This window comes from Panthera onca, chromosome A3 (assembly GCF_046562875.1).
Source record: "Panthera onca isolate mPanOnc1 chromosome A3, mPanOnc1 haplotype 2, whole genome shotgun sequence".
NCBI lineage: Eukaryota > Metazoa > Chordata > Mammalia > Carnivora > Felidae > Panthera > Panthera onca.
Window position 1 is genome coordinate 87403324 of NC_138341.1, and position 17679 is coordinate 87421002.

Consider the following 17679-nt stretch of genomic DNA (forward strand, 5'->3'; position numbering starts at 1 on the left):
ATCTGGAGTGTCTTTTCTCCCCACCCCTCCAACACACACAAACAGGATAAATTTTTTAAGTGAAATTTTTATTGAGACAACTATACATTCATATGTAGTATGAATAGTATACTATGTATACATATGTAGTATGAATATTACTGATATGTAACATTTTTTCATTTACCCCAATGATATCTTGCAAAACTGTAGTACATATACTACAGTACTACAATATCACAGCAATGATATTGACATTGATACCATCTATTAACCTTATTCAGATTTTCCTATTTTCACTTGTACTTATTTGTGAATGTGTGTATTCATGCATGTGCCATGTTATCACACGTATAGGTTCATGTACAGCAGCCTTTATTTTCTTATACTTCGCTTTATTGAGCTTTGCAGATATTATGTGTCTTACAAATCAAGGCTTGTGCCACCCTTGTGTTCAGTAAGTCTATCAGTACCAGTTTTCCAACAACATTTGCTCCCTTAATATCTTTGTGTCACATTTTGGTAATTATTGTAATACTTCAAACTTCTTCATTATGATTATATTTATTATGGTGATCTGTGATCAGTGAGCTTAAAGTTACTATTGTAATTGTTTTGGGGTGCCATGAAGTGTACTTATATAAGGCAGTGAGCTTAATCAATAAATGTTATGTGTGTTAAGACTGCTTCACTGACTGGCCATCTCTCCCTCTCCTCAGGCCTCCCTATTCCCTGAGACAAAACAATATTGACATTAGACCAATTAATAATTTTACAACTACCTCCAAGTGTTCAAGTGAAAGGAAGAGTCACACAACTCTCACTTTAAATCCAAAACTAGAAATGATTAAGCTCAGTGAGGAAGACTATTCAAAAGCAGAGATAAGCTGAAAGCTAGGCCTCTGGCACCAAATAACCAAGTTGAAAATGCAAAGGGAAAGTTCTTGAAGAAAATTAAAAGTGTTTCTAATGAACAGTGGATAAGTGCAGTTGATGATAGGAATGTGAAGCAGCCTTATTGCTGATATGGAGACAGTGTTAGTGGTCTGGATACAAAATCAAACAGCCAAAACATTCCCTTAAGCCACAGCCTAATCCAGAGCAAGACCCCAACTCAATTCTTTAAAGAATGAGAGAAGTGAGGAAGCTGAAGAAGTAAAGTTTGAAGCTAGCAAAGGTTTGTTCATAAGATTTAAGGAAAGAAGCTTCCTCCATAACAGAAAAGTGCAAGGCGAAGCAGCAAGTGCTGATGTAGAAACTAGAGCAAGTTATCCAAAATATTTAGCTAAGGTAGTGAACAAAGGTGGTTACACTAAACAATATAGTTTTAATGTAGATGAAACAGCCTTCTATTGGAAGAAGATGGATTAGGACTTTCATAGCTAGAGAGAAGTCAAGCTAGAGAGAAGAAGTCAATGCCTGGCTTCAAAGCTTCAAAGGACAGGCTGACTCTCTTGTTAGAGGCTAATGCAGCTGGTGACTTAAGTTGAAGCAAGGGCTCATGTACCATTACAAAAATCCTAGGGCCATTAAGAAGTATACTCTGCCTGTGATCTGTAAATGGAAAAACAAAGGCTGTATGACAGCACATATGTTTGCAACATGGTTTACCAAATATTTTAAGCTCACTGTTGAGACCTACTACTTAGGGGGAAAAATTCCTTTTAAAATGTTTCTGGTCATTGACAATGCATCTGGTCACCCAACAGCTCTGATTGAGATGTACAGCAAGATGAATGTTGTTTTCATGCCTGCTAACACAACATCCATTCTATAGTTCATGGATCAAGGAGCCATTTTGACTTTCAAGTCTTATTATTTAAGAAATATATTTTATAAGTCTATATACAGCTGCCATAGATGGTGATTCCTCTGATAGACCCAGGAAAAGTCCATTGAAAACCTTTCAGAAAGGATTCACCATTCTAGCTGCCATTTAGAACATTTGTGATTCATGGGAAGAGGTCAAAATATCAACAATAACAAAAGTTTGCAAGAATCTGATTCTAGTCCCCATGGATAACTGTTAGGGTTCAAGACTTCAGTGGAGGAAATAACTCAGAAATGGTGGAAATAGCAAGAGAACTACAATTAGAAGTGGGGCCTGAATATATGACTGATTTGGTGCAATCTCATGATAAAACTTGAACAGATGAGGAACTGCTTCTTATGGATGTGCAAAGAAAGTGGTTTCTTGAGATGGAATTTACTCTTGAAGATGCTGTGAAGATTGTTGAAATGACAACAAAGGATTTAGAATATTACATAAACTTAATTGATAAGACAGAAGCAGGTTTGAGAGGACTGACTCCAATTTTGAAAGAAGTTCCACTGTGAGTTTATAGAAAACATACTTCAACATAATAAAGACTATATAAGACAAACACACAGCTGACATCATACCTAATGGTGAAAAGTTTTCCAAGATCAAGAACAAAGAAAGATGTCCACTCTTAGCACCTTTTTTCAACATAGTACTGGAAGTCCTAGCCACAGCAATAAGACAATGAATGAATGAATGAATGAATGAATAAATAAATAAATAAAACAAAACAAAAGACATTCAAATTGTTAAGAAAGAAGTAAAACTGTCACTATTTGCAGATGATATGATACTACATATTGAAAACCATCAAGACTCCACTAAGGAGTTATTCGAATAAATAAATACAGTAAAGTTTCAGGATACAAAACTGAGATGCAGAAATCAGTTGTGTTTCTATACACTAATAATGAACTATAAGAAAGAGAAATTAATAAAAACAATTCTATTTACAGTTGGATCAAAAGGGATAAAATACCTAGAAACAATTTTTTTTAATTTTTATAATGTTTATTTATTTCTGCAAGCCAGAGAGAGACAGAGCATGAGTGGAGGAAGGGTATAGAGAGAAGGAAACACAGAATCTGAAGCAGACTCCAGGCTCTGAGCTGTCAGCACAGAGCCCCATGTGGGGCTTGAACCCATGAACAGTGAGATCATGACCTGAGCTGAAGTCGGACGTTTAACTGACTGAGCCACCCAGGCACCCCTAAAATGGGAAAAGGAATAAATTTAACCAAGGAACTTAAAGACCTTTACTCTGGAAACTACAAGATATTGATGAAAGAAATTGAAGACAACACAAATGAATGGAAAGATATTCTCTTCTCACAGATTGGAAGAATTAATATTCTTAAAATGTCCATACTATCCAAAGCAACTTATATATTCAGTGAAATCCTTATTAAAATACCAATGGCATTTTCACAGAACAGAACATATACTCCAAAAATTTCTATGGAACCGCAAAAGATCCCACATAACCAAAGCAACGTTGAGAAAAAGAACAAAGCTGGAGATATCAAATCCTCTGATTTCAAACTATACTAGAAAGCAAATACTAAAACAATATGGTACTGGCCTAAAAACAGACATACAGATCAATGGAACAGAATAAAGAGCACAGAAATAAGCCCACACTTACATGATCAATTAATACATGACTAACGAGGCAATAATACACAATAGGAACAAGATCAGGGCATCTGGGTGGCTCAGTAGGTTAAGCATCCAACTCTTGATTTTGGCTCAGGTCATGATATCATATTTTGTGAGATCAAGCCCTACATCAGCACAGAGACTGCTTAGGATTCTCTCTCTCCATCCCTCCCCTCTCCCCTCTATGCCTCTCTCTCTCTCTCTCTCTCTCTCTCTCTCTCAAAATAAATAAATAAACATTTAAATATATATTTTTAAAAAAGGGAAAAATACCATCTCTTCAATAAATGGTGTTGGCAAAACTGGACAGCTACATGCTAAAAAATGACACTGGGGCCACTTTCTTACACCATATACAAAATAAATACAAAGTTAATTAAAGACCTAAATGTAAGACCTGAAACCATAAAACTCCTCACAGAAAATATAGACAATAAACTCTTAAACACTGGTATTGGCAATATTTTTCTGGACCTGTCTCCTCAAAGCAAAGGAAACAAAAGCAAAAAATAAGGAATTGGGACTACATCAAGCTAGAAAACTATTACATGGTGAAGGAAACCATTATCAAAATGAAAAAGCAACCAACAGAATGGGAAAAGATATTTGCAAATGATACATCAGATAAGAGGTTAATATTGAAAATATTTAAAGAACTCACAACTCAACACACATAAACACACACACACACACACACACACACACACACACACACAAACTAAAAAGTGAAAAATGACTTGAACAGACATTTTTCCAAAGAAGACATACAGATGACCAACAGGTACATGAAAATGTGCTCAACATCAGGGAAAATCCAAATCCAAACCACAAAGAGATATCACCTGACTCAGTCAGAATGGCTAGGATCAAAAACACAAGATAGGCCTCTACTCAAGATGGTAGCCCTGGAGAGCATGGCCACTGATTCAGAGGTCCCAAAGAGGTGCAGGATTAGGGTGGCCACTGATGAGAGGAGCTGGGAGGAGAAGGAAGAGGAAGAAGAAGAGGTAGAGCAGTGGGTTTTGGTGGAATTGTCTGGAATTATTGATTCAGACTTTCTATCAAAATGTGAAAATAAATGCAAAGTTCTAGGAATTGACACTGAGAGGCCTATTCTTCAAGTGGACAGCTATGAAGAATAGTATGGAGAGTATGAAGACACTCTTGGGACCTGGATTGTATCTGAAGAAAATGTTGAATATGATGATACAGAGGGCAATAAAAAAACAGTGCTAAGATAAAATGCCATACAATGAAGAAACTCAGCATGACAAGGACTCTTCTGACAGAAAAGAGGGAAGGAGAAGAAAACAGGTGATGTGGAATGGCTACAAATCAAGGACAACAATTTCTTCTATAGACCCAACATGATTTTAGCTTTCTGCATGAAAATGAAGATAATAAGCCTTCAGCCTCAGACAAACCTTTGGAAGTGGAAGAGGAAGAGATTAAAATGAAAGATAATTCAAACCTGAGTTATGAACAGGGGAAACCACTGAACTTGGAAATAGAGAAGCCTGGTCCTCTTATTGATATCCCTTCTTCTGAGACAGAGGTTCTGTTTTTATGGAAACTCATAAAACTCACTTCTATTGCCTTAGAAATCACTCCTAGAAGAAATGTTTCTTATAACAACTACTAATGAACTTTTTGGAGTTTTTATATAAAATTATCGTGTAACTTTCAGTTTTTTACTATTTTACTAGTTTTGTTGGCTATACACACATTTCCAATATAGCACAGTTTAATATACCAGAATCATTAAGGATGAGATATGAGTTGAAAGTTTAAAATTTGGTATAAATGACTATAGGGACCCATCACTGATAAGTTCTTTACATTGGAAGTTTTATTAAGGTAAGTGTAAAAGTTTTTTTGTTTTGTTTTTGTTTTTGCTTTTGTTTTTCAGCCATCACAAATCACCATGAACTTAGTGGCTTAAAATGACAGAAGTGTATTATCTTGCAGCTTTGTAGGTCAGCCATCTGACATGGGCTGGGCTAAAATTAAAGTGTTGACAGGACTTCATTCTTTTCTGGAGGTTGGGAGTGGGGGATTATATTTCCTTGTTCATTCAGTTGCTGGCAGATTTCAATTCTTTTCAATTGAAGAATCAAGGTCCCATTTTCTTGCTGTCATCTGAGAACTGTGCCCAGCTTCTAGAGCCTGCCTACATTCCCTGGCTCTCTTCAAAACCACTAATGGTCAAGTCTCTCTCATTCTTTGACTGTCTCCTGTTTCTTCCATCATCCTATCTCTGACCCAACTTGCTAATTACCTCACTCAATATCTGTTCTTTCTTTTTTGGGTTTGTAACAAAATCCCAGAATTATTCTGGTTAGCGATGTGTATATGTGGTCACATGGCTAAGTTCTGGCCAGTGACATGGAATTATAAGTATTGAGTGATAAATGCTTCTGGAAAGCTACCTTAAACTTTAAGGCATGAAGGGAAATGGGCCAGTTCATCTTCTCTTTCTTCTTGCTGAAACATGAACATGGTGGCTAGATATTCAGGAGGCTTTTTGGACTATAAAGTAACCTTGGAAATAGAAGTTATGAATGGCAGAGCAATAGATAGAATATTGGACTCTGTAGTACTTGGATGGCTCAGTCAATTCAGGGTCCAATTTTGATTTCAGGTCAGGTCATGATCCCAGGGTCATGGTATTGAGACTCACGTCAGACTCTGCACTAAGTATTCTCTCTCTCCTTTTGCCCCTGACCTCACTCTGCATCTCTGAAATTAAAAATAATAATAACAATAATAATAATAGTAATTAATAATAATAATGGATCTTGATGATAGTGCCCTGTACTGACAAGAATAAAGAAGGTTAATAATAACCTTTAATAGATTAATAATAATCTTTTTCTTCCTGGTAAAATGACTTCAAGATTACCTTTTGGCATTGTTTTCTCTGGAAATCTACTAGATAAAATAACAATAGAATGTCAACTGCGATGTCAGGCAATAGTGTTTATAATTAAAAATATCCCCTTATTGGTAAACTGTATCTAGACCAAGAAGGCTATGACAACTCTGCCCATTGGAAAATATGGACTTTGGGCTTCTTTAAGTGCTGTGTTTCTTATTACAAAAATCCCTGGAAACTACACTCATGGATGTTACAAGAAATATTGCTTCTTGAGGAGACTGAAGTTTCTAAACCAGTGTGGCTTGTGCACCCACCCAAATCATCTTGTTCCCTTACACCTGAACTGACAATTGGGTGCCAGAGTAGAGCCTCCTATTGCAACAAGCCTCAAGCTGCTGTGCTGGTTCGTATGAAATTAAGTGAGCCTGGTGCCGGGTTCAGTCCCATGAAGCCTATTGGGTACTGTAAGTGTGAATACCATTACAAACCTGTGACTACTGCTGCTGTTCAGGTAGATAAGGCACTGCAACTATCTACTTCTGGCCTTTTATGTGAGAGAGAAGTAACTTTTCTCTTCTTTAAGTCACTCTGTATTAGCCACACATAATCCTACTTAATTCATTATGCATTTTGAAAAATAGAGAAAAGTCCAAGGAAGTAGAATGGAAGATTCTTGAGATTTGTAATCTTGCAAAAGGAACTGATCTAGACTGCAGTGTAGTTCTACCTTATTGGGGAGTAAGGTTAGGAATTCCCTGAGCCTGCACCAATGGCTTAACACAGTTTAGGACGAAAGCATCCAAGAATAGACAAACAGAAAAAGTGCCCCCAGCATAGAACAAAAGCAGAAAGCTGCTTCCACAGGATGAAAGCATCTGAGAAGTGGTAAACAGGGCAATAGACCACAGCAGACGGGTGAAACTGCCTGGAGCTAATTAGCAAAAGAAAAGTGCCTTGTTGACCCTGAGGTAGCATGCTCTATCTATCTTACCCCCTAGGCAAGTTAAGATAAACAGACAGGATGCCTGGTGCCTGCCATAAACAGCCACCTGCTCAACACCAGGGTTTTGTTTTGTATTGACCCAAACCCCTAACACCACATATCTTCAAAACCCCCTTTCTCTCACACACTGGATTTAATGATCATTGTTTTATTGTCTCTTTCTGAACATCCATCACATTTGTAAGCCTTTTGATCCTAATAAATAGGGAGCAAGGACCCATACTCGGGGTTCTTGTCTCCTCCCAGACATTCGCCTCTCTTGTATTTAATTCTGCATCTGCTGTCTTGCTGGACAAGAGAGAATTCCATACTCAAAGTCTGCAACATACCTTACATTGAAGAAGTTAATAAAGTCTTATATTCTGAAGAAGAAGAAGAAAAAAAAAAGACAAGATATAAGTGTTGGCAAAGATGTGGAGAAAAAGGAACAGTCATGCACTGTTGGTAGGAATGTAAATTGGTACAGCCACTGTGGGAAACAATGTGGAGGTTCCTCAACATATTAAAAATAGAGATACCATATGATCTAGTAATTCCACTTCTGGATGTTTATCCCAAGAAAAAAAATGCTAATTTTAAAAGATATGTGCACCCCTATGTTATTGCAGCATTATTTATAATATCCAGAGTATGGAAGAAATCTGTCTATTGATAGATGAATGGATAAAGAAGATTATATATATAAATATATATATATATTTTTATATATATAATGTATATAATGGAATGTGTATACACACATATATACACATTACATTATATATATATATATATATATATATATATATATATATATTCTGTTTTAAAAAACAGAAATAAAATCACAAATACAGAGAACAACCTGGTATTGACAGAGGGAAGGAGGGTGGGATGATGAGCAAAATAGGTGAAAAGGATGAAGAGGGACAAACTCTCAGTTATAAAACAAATAACTCACAGAGATGTAAAGTGCAGCATAGGGGATGTAGATAATATTGTAATAACTTTGTACGGCAAAAATGGTAACTACACTTGTGGCGAACATTTTATAATGTATATAATTGCCAAATCACTATGTTGCACATCTGAAACATAATATTGTAAGCTAACTATACTTCAATTAAAATTTAAAAATATGTTTTAAAAACAGAGAGACAAGTCCAGTATTTGGATATGAAAACATCATATATAGCAAAATTCTTTGGAAGAATATACCAAAATCCAAAATCTGTCATTCATATTATCTAGGATACAAACCAAACTACTCAACATAATTAATAATGAAAAACAAATGTGAAAAATTCCCAGTAGAAAAGATAGTAACAGGAAATAAACTGTAGGTGACCCAGATGCTGCCATTAGCAGACCAGGACACTAACATACCTATTTTTAACTATGTTTGACTACATAAAGAAAATATGTCATACTGGAAAGATAGGGAATTCAGCAGAGATAACAATTTAAAGGTAACAAGTAGAAATACCAGAACTATAAAATACAATGTGTGCGTTTTTAAAAAAATATTGGATAGAGTAAAAGTACAATAGAGATGACCCCCCACACCAAAATTTCAAAAGTCAGTGAACTTAAATGTATCTCAATAAGAATGATCTATTCTGCAATACTAAGGGGATAAACTGAAAATACAACTAGAATCTTAAGAATCTGAGGAATAAATTTCAAAAATCTTTCATGGAGACACAGATGTGGAAAAAAGAGAGATTGGGGCAGAAAAAAATTTTAATAATGTAAAATTTCCTGATACCATACACAAAATTAATTTGAGATAGATTATAGAACTAAATGTAAAACCTAAAATTATAAAGCTTTTTAAAGAAAATATTAGAGAAGATTCTTTGGAGCTATAAAGTCTTAGAGGAACAAAAGAAACTAAACAAACTAGAAACTAAAAAAAACTACTCAACTACTTTAATAAAACTAAAGAGAAAAATTAGATTTGATCAGAATGAAAAACTCCTGATCTTCAATAAATAAATAGATATATAGGGGCACTTGGGTGGCTCAGTCTGTTAAGCATTTAACTCTTGATTTTGGCTCAGGTCATGATTTCACAGTTTGTGAGATCGAACCCAATGTCAAGCTCTGTGCTGACAGTGTGGAGCCTCCTTGGGATTTTCTCTCTCCCTGTCTCTCAGCCCTTCTCCCACTCATGCTCACGATCTTTCTACATCTCTCTAAAAACAAATAAACAAACATTTTTAAAAAGGTAAAATAGATATATAAAGAAGGTCTACAACAAAATAATTTTTTTAAAAACAAGTAACTCATCACAAATGGAAACAAAATTGAATGTATATTTCACAAAAGAAGACATACTATTTTTTTTTAAAGATTTTCTTTTTTTAAAGTAATCTCTACCCCCAACATGGGACTGGAACTCACAACCCTGAGATCAAAAGTCACATTCTCTATTAACTGAGCCAACAAGTACCCCAAAAGAAGACATACTATTAATCATTAAGCACATCAACAAAATGAAAAATAAACTCACAATGACACATCTCTACATAAAGCCAGAATGGCCAAAATTAAAAGGAAAATTATATATATATATATATATATATATATATATATATATATATATGCTGGCAAGGATATGAAGCAAAATCTTATACGTTGTTGGTGGGAGTGTAAAATGGTACCTCTACTTTGGGAAATGATCTGGCATTAAAAACAAAATCTAAGTATACATTTTCTGTGACCCAGAAATACCACTTTTAGGCATTTACCCAAGAGGAATAAAAACCTGTAACCACAAAAATAGCTGTTCATAGCAGCTTTACCCATAATAATCAAAAATTGAACGCACCCAGATGCCTATCAATAGATTATCAACTGTGATATATTCACACAATGGAAAATTACAGCAAAAAAGGAACACATTGCTTATTCAGTCAGCAACGTTGATGAATCTCAAAAAAAAACATATGCTGGGTGGAAGTACATACATTGTGTTTCCATTTACATGAAGTTCTAGAATAGGCAAAATTAATCCACAGTAGAAGAAAATTTAGAACTTCACTTGTCTTTTTGGAACAATGGCAAGGATTGGTTCAGAAGGGGTATAAGAGACTTTATGGGGTGCAAAGTAATGTTTTATATCTTCATCAGGGTCTGGTTACATTGGTCTTTGCTTTTACCAAAAATCAGCTAATACACTCTCAAGATTCATGAATTTCAGTGCATGTAAATTTTACCTCCATAGGAAAGGAAACAACTGTAAACAATTAGTGAACTCTAGTTAATGATATGTTTGTTCAGGGGGAATTGTACTTATGTCATTTGTTTTCAAATGCATCAAACAAATGAGATAAATTGATGAATAGGTAGAAGATAGATATGATAAAAAGAAATGTTCTGAAAGAATCTAAATTGTGGCTATACAAGTATTAACTTTGATATGTGTTTCAACTTGAATGTTTTTTTGAGTATTTTCATAATATAATGTTAGGAAAAAAACATAAGGAAAAATGTCTTCTGCTACTACCAAGAATAACAATGGTTTCACAGAATGACTTTGACACCACCAATAGAGGGTGACCCTAAAATACATTACTCATCACTGTTATACTTTTAAAAACTATGATGAGGCTATACAATTATATAATTCCCATATAACTTCTTGTTTCAAATATATGAAGATTTAGTCATCATGTGCCATTTATCATAAGGATAGAAGGAAAAAACTTGGCATTTGCTAGCAATTGCATTTGAATCTAATTGATTTGTTTCCAAGTGATTAATTTGAGTGTTATTGTCAGCACATGGAGGTCTATTCTAATGCACTCAGGTCTTCATTTACTTTGAGTCTCAATTTTCCTTCTGTAAAAGAATAAGGCAGTTCAGCTCAACTAAATTTTTGACTAGTAGTATTCCAGGCACAGTGCTAAGTGTGACTAGATAAAATTTATGGAATGTGATCTTTCCCTTCACAGAGTTCACAGGCTAATAGAAAAATAAACATATGATCTGTTGACCATCAATAGGTAGCAGTAAGTGCCATGGGAAAACAGCCTGGAAGAGGGACATATCACTCTGGCTGCATGTAGACAAAGGATCATGGAAGTTTCTCTTGGATGAAAAGGGGTTAGCCTTATACAAGGTGACCAAGGTGAAGAGGGTTTCACTGAAAAGTTTCTGGGGACTGTTGGTGAGGACTGAGTGTCAGGAAGATGATGAAGTTGGATGTCTCTTCCACATGTATCTCTATGAAAGTGAATTTTTACCTGTCCTTCCAGCCCTACCTACAAAGGCATAAATTGGCTTTAGCTAAAAATGGATCAAGAAGTAGAATTTGCGCCTTAGTCTATGATGTGGTTCATGTAATATATGAGCTTCTGAAGCAGCTCTGAGGTTATTAGCAAAACATTTCTTCAACATTAGGTAAGGAAATGGTCAGGAACATTTATCCACCACAATAGTTGTGTAATTAACTGCTACCAGAGGCTGGAACATCAGCAGTTCAACAGTGAATCAAGCAGCAATAACAGAAGTTACAGCTGAGGCAGCAATTACCTACTGTATACTGATCACCAGTGGGAAAATACGTGTTGCACTTAGTGTTTTAAAAAATACTGTCCCGGGGCGCCTGGGTGGCGCAGTCGGTTAAGCGTCCGACTTCAGCCAGGTCACGATCTCCCGGTCTGTGAGTTCGAGCCCCGCGTCAGGCTCTGGGCTGACGGCTCGGAGCCTGGAGCCTGTTTCCGATTCTGTGTCTCCCTCTCTCTGCCCCTCCCCCGTTCATGCTCTGTCTCTCTCTGTACCAAAAATAAATTAAAAAAAAAAGTTGAAAAAAAAAAATTTTAAATAAAAAAAAAAAAAAATACTGTCCCAATCATTACATTCCTATGAAATCAACAATAACCTTGCACATTTTTTTATTTCCATTTTAGAGGAAAATAATTAAAACTCAAAAAAGGCAAAATAATTTTCTGAAGTTCCCATAACTAGCAAATATCATCTAAAGTTGTGTGGTTTGACTTCAAAACTTTTTCCATCCTGAAAAGCAGTAGGATCCCCAACTTAGCTGATTATCAAAATCACCAGGAAGCCTTCAAAAAAAAATTCTGCTTTCCTATATACCTATAAACACAATGAACAAGTGGAATCTGAAATTAAAATCACAATAACACATTAGTACCCCTAAAATAATACAGATATAATAAAAAAAACATGTACAAAATCTATGGGATAAAAACTATATAACTGATGAAAGAAGTAAGTAAATGGAGAGATATCCTATGTTCATGGATAAGAAAGGAAGACTTAATATTGTCAAGATGTCAGTTCTTCTCAATTTGATCTATACAGTCAATATAATTCCAGTCAAAATCCCAGAAGTTATTTTTGGGGATGTTGAGAAACTGATTCTCAAGTTTATATGGAGAGGCAAAAGACCCAGAAAAGCCAACACAATATTGCAGGAGAAAAACAAAGTTAGAGGACCTACACTACTCAACTTTATGACTTGCTATAAAGCTACAGCAATGAGACCAAATGGTATTGGTGAAAGAATAGATAAATACATTAATAGAAAAGAATAGGGAGCCCAGAAAAAGACCCACATAAATGTAATCAACTGATAACTGATCTTTGACAAAGGAGTAAAGGCAATGTAATTAAGCAAAGGTAGGCTTTTCAACAAATGGTCCTTGAACCCGCTCCCCCCCCCCACACACACACACACATGAATGTAGTCACAGACCTTACACTCTTCACAGACATTAGCACAAAATGGATCCCAAGCCTATATGTAAAACACACAACTATAAAAGTCCTAGAAGATAACAGGGGAAATTTAGATAACCTTGGCTATGAAGATGACTTTTTTATATACAACATCAAAGACACAATCCATGAAAGATATAATTGATAAGCTGTACTTTATTAAATTAAAATTTTCTGCCCTGCAAAAGACATTGTCTAGACAATCAAAAAAAAACACAGACTGGAAGAAAATTTTTATGAATACATAGGTAATAAAGATAGAGATACAGAGAACTCTTAAAATCCAACAAAAGATACAGAGAACTCTTAAAATCCAACAACAAGAAAATAACATTTAAAAATGGGCTAAAAGTCTTAAACAACACCTCATAAAGGAAGATATACAGATGGAAAATGAGAATATGAAAAGATTATCTGTGTCATATGTATCAAGGTAAATGCAAATTAAAATAAAAATATAATAGTATACATCTATTAGAAGGGCTAGACTTCAGAACACTGACAACACCAAATGCTGCTGGGAGTGTGGAGCAATAGGAACTCTCATTTATTGCTGATTGGAGTAAAAATTGGTGTAGACATTTTGGAAGATAGTTTGACAGTTTCTTACAAAACTGAACATACTCTTATCATGTGATCCTGCACTCATGCCCCTTGGTATTTACCCAAAGGAGTTGAAAACTTATGTCTACACAGAAAACTGCACATAGATGTTCATAGCAGCTTTACTCATAATTGCCCAAACTTGGAAGTAAACAAGATGTTCTTCAGTAGGTTGATAGATAAAAAAAAAAAAAAAAAAAAAAAAAAAAAAAAAAAAAAAACTGATACAACCAGACAATGGAATATTATTTAGCACTAAAAAGTAATGAGCTATCAAGCTATTGAAAGGCATAGAGGAAACATAAATGCACATTACTAAGTGAATGAAGCCAACTTGACAAGGCTACATACCATTTGATTTCAACTATATGACATTCTAAAAAAGCAAAACTATGAAGACAGCAAAAAGATTACTGGTTGCCACAGGTTAGTGAGGAAGGAATGAACCAGTAGAGTACAGATTATTTTTAGGGCAGTGAAACTACTCTGTATGACACTATAATGGTGGATACATGTCATTGTACATTTATCCAAACCCACAGAAAGAACACCAAGAGTGAAATCTAACATAAACAATTGACTGTTGGTGATAATTATGTGTCAGTATAGGCCCATCTATTGTAACAAATGTACCCCTGGGTTGTGGTAGTGCTGAGGATGGTATTGATAACAGTGGAAGGTGTACATATCAGGGAGGGAGTATTTGGGAAATACCTTCTATTCAATTTTTCTGTGAACCTAAGATACTCTTAAAAAATAGTCTATTTAAAAAGAAATTTTTGAACTCTTACCCAAGATTTACTGAATCATAATTTTTGCTGTGGGGCCCTAGGATCCACAGTTTTTAAAGTACTCTGTGACTGTTGATGATCACCCTGGTTTGCAAATGACAGGGCAAAATTATAATTGAAGCTGAATGTAATCAATTAGAAATTATGAAAGGTTCAAGTAAAAATTGTATGAGGAAACTGAGACATGATGAAGGATAATGGCTTAAAGAAGACGGATCCTTCAAAATCTTATTATGCATTGTCATTCATATCTGAGTGATGTTCAATGTGTGTATACCAAGTGATGTCCTTCTCAAATTACCAATGTTATAAAAACAAAAGAAAAAGAAATAGAGATGATGTTTGACACTTGTTTCATGGACCATAGTTTGAGTAGAAAGGCCATAGACTATAAACTCGATGAGGACAGGGCTGTCTTCATTTCAGGCTATTCACCTCACACCTTTCGTAATTCCTAGCACAGAGTAGGTCCTCACATTGCATTTGTTGAATGTATAAATCTCCCCTTCCTCCAAGAACAATACCCCAGTCTTATCAAAGCCTTTTTGTGTGTTTTCTCTAAAATCTGTGTGCGTAGATATGACACGTCTTTGCCAGTATTTATAATAGTATATTCAAGTAGAGCTTTTGCTTGTTTGTTCCTGCTTTCCTTTCACTAATGATAAATTGCTTGAGGGCAGGGACTATATAATTTTCCACATGCTTCTTAGTACTCAGAACAGTGCTTGGAACATAAAAGGCGCTTAGGAAATTTCTGTTAAATAAATAAATGATTTGGAAAGGCAAAACCTTCTTTTTTTATTGTCCAAAGCTGAAGTTGAACTTCCATTGCCATGTACTTCACATATTCTTAGAAGAGCAGAAGAAGAGGTGCATATTAAAGACAAAAGAGGAGTGGGTGTCTGGAGCAGACATCCTACAGCAGAAAATCACAAGCAGCATCCTGATCAGATCAGAAGCAGGAGCTCAAAGGGCTCAGCAAATGAGGAAATGTCTCCACAGAAGTAGGCTCAATACATCAGCAATTGTTATTTTCGACTGGTGCTTTCTGTCATGAAAGATAGCTGCTCTGCCAGGTCAGAATTGTTTTGGCCACCTTCAAGGTCATCGTACCTTCCCAGATCTGGCACTGAATCTAGAAGCTGGCAAATCTGGCTTCTTAAAGTGGATTAGGTGGGCCCCACAGAGAGCTTTGTGCCCTGGCTGCCTTCCTGATTCTTGTAGCTGAAAGCCATGGTGATGTTTCTCTGAGGACAGCCACCTCTTTTGTCCCTCTTTGGATTTGAGTCTAGCCCTCAGGACCTTAGCCTTGTGCACTATTTCAAACACTATCACTGCCCACATATGCCCTGCTACAACCACAAGATTTTTATCATTTTGACCTGAAGTGTATTCTGGTAAGAAAGACAGAAATTACTCTGTGGCCTAAGTCCAGAATCAGAAATTGACTTATACATAACTGTCAAATACAAAATCAAGAATGAATGAATGAATTTCTATTGAAAAGCACTTGAGGGGCCCTTGGGTGGCTCAGTCAGTTAAGCATTAGACTTCAGCTCAGGTCATGATCCTGCGGTCTGTGGGTTCAAGCCTGGCATCAGGCTCTGTGCTGACAGCTCAGAGCCTGGAACCTGCTTCAGATTATGTGTCTCCCTCTCTCTGCCCCTCATCAGCTCATATTCTGTCTCTCTCATTCTCAAAAATAAATAAACATTAAAAAAACTTAAAAAAAAAAAAAAGAAAAGCACTTGAGTAATAATATGAAATTCCATCTATGTTTTCCTTCTATCAGTTCCTTAAAATTGCTTAAATTCATAACCCCTCATGTAAAAAAAAAAAAAAAAAAATGGAGTGACATTGAAAGGTTATCTAAACCTTTTCCAGAAAAGCAGTGAGCTAATCATTCAAACTAAATGAGATAACTGTTCACGCAGACCCTTCTCCCTTGTCTTAATTTCAATTTGAATTCCATGGGACTTCTTATCTCAAACAAGGTGATCTGATGTAGTTAGTGTTTATACAGAGAACAAAGAAAAGGGGTAGTGACATAAATTTGAAAGTTAACTTTCAAATGCAGCATAAGAAAATGGGGGATGGTGTGAAATTTCACCTTGCAAGAAGTGGACAGTAGTTAAGAACTACTCTTACTTATTCTATCAGTTACTAGATTTTCATATTTCACTGGTTAATACATTGGCATGTTTCAACGTGGAAAGAAAGCAAAACGTGGCCAGAGGGACTTGTTGCTATTCTATCTTTTTACATACACTCACAAATGTATATAAGGGGTATACAAGGTATATACAAGGGTATATAAGGGGTAGCGGGAGGGTCGGTGGGGGTTGGGTGGGGGGGTGCTTGGGGAGTCCCCAGGCTGGGCCCAAGAAAGAATGTATATAAATAAGCAGATATTTATATCTACCAATCCATCTATATATCTAGATAAATAAATATAACTCTATGCTATGCATGTGTAACTATATCCGTTCATATGTAAATAATCTAGGCATTAAATATAGCTATCTAGGGATGGATAGATAGATAAATGATAGATAATATTAAACTTACAGCAAAATTTTTTGTGACGCTAGAATAGGGGATTTGGGTGGGTAAGCAACCTAGTTACATCTACAAGGAAAACTATCTTGTCTGGCTTGTGCGATACTTCATTGTTTTGGACAACTCTTAGAGTCTTTCATTTTAACCCCATTTTTAAGCGAAAGGGATATGAATTTAAAAATGACTTCGGAAACTTTCCTGAAAAGTCTTCTTCAGAGAACCCCTCACCAGGGCAGCTGGAACCAGCCTCCACCCAAGGCCCATGGGACGCAGTGGGAGATAGCCCCTCTACTCCGTGAGAGGCACAAGAAACCACTTCGGGCCAGTCTGGGAAGACAAGAATTCTAGACCCTTCCGGTCTGTTGGACTTCCGCTGCTCCATCTGAAAACAAGATGCCCTGGGACCCTCCCAGTTTCCCCATCCCCTGCTTCGAACCAGAGCCCAGGGAAGTCAGAATGGAAAATGACCCTCCGGAACACGCCCTCCTTTCCGGAGGAGGGGAGAGGGAGTGGCAGCCACTTGGTCCGCACCGCCTGGGCTCGGGATCCCGCAGAGGAGCCACCCCAGAGCCCGGGCTCCCGCCCAGCTCCTCAGCCCCCGCCCCTCCTCACCCCCACACCCATCCCGCGCGCGAGGGCACTTTCCCCGGCACCCGCC

The 17679-nt window shown here is 36.3% G+C and overlaps 1 pseudogene; it reads left to right on the plus strand.

Annotated features, from left to right (window-relative positions):
* Positions 1-4356: 4356 nt before the first annotated feature.
* LOC132672095 (general transcription factor 3C polypeptide 6 pseudogene) lies at positions 4357-5102 on the plus strand (annotated as a pseudogene).
* Positions 5103-17679: the final 12577 nt, after the last annotated feature.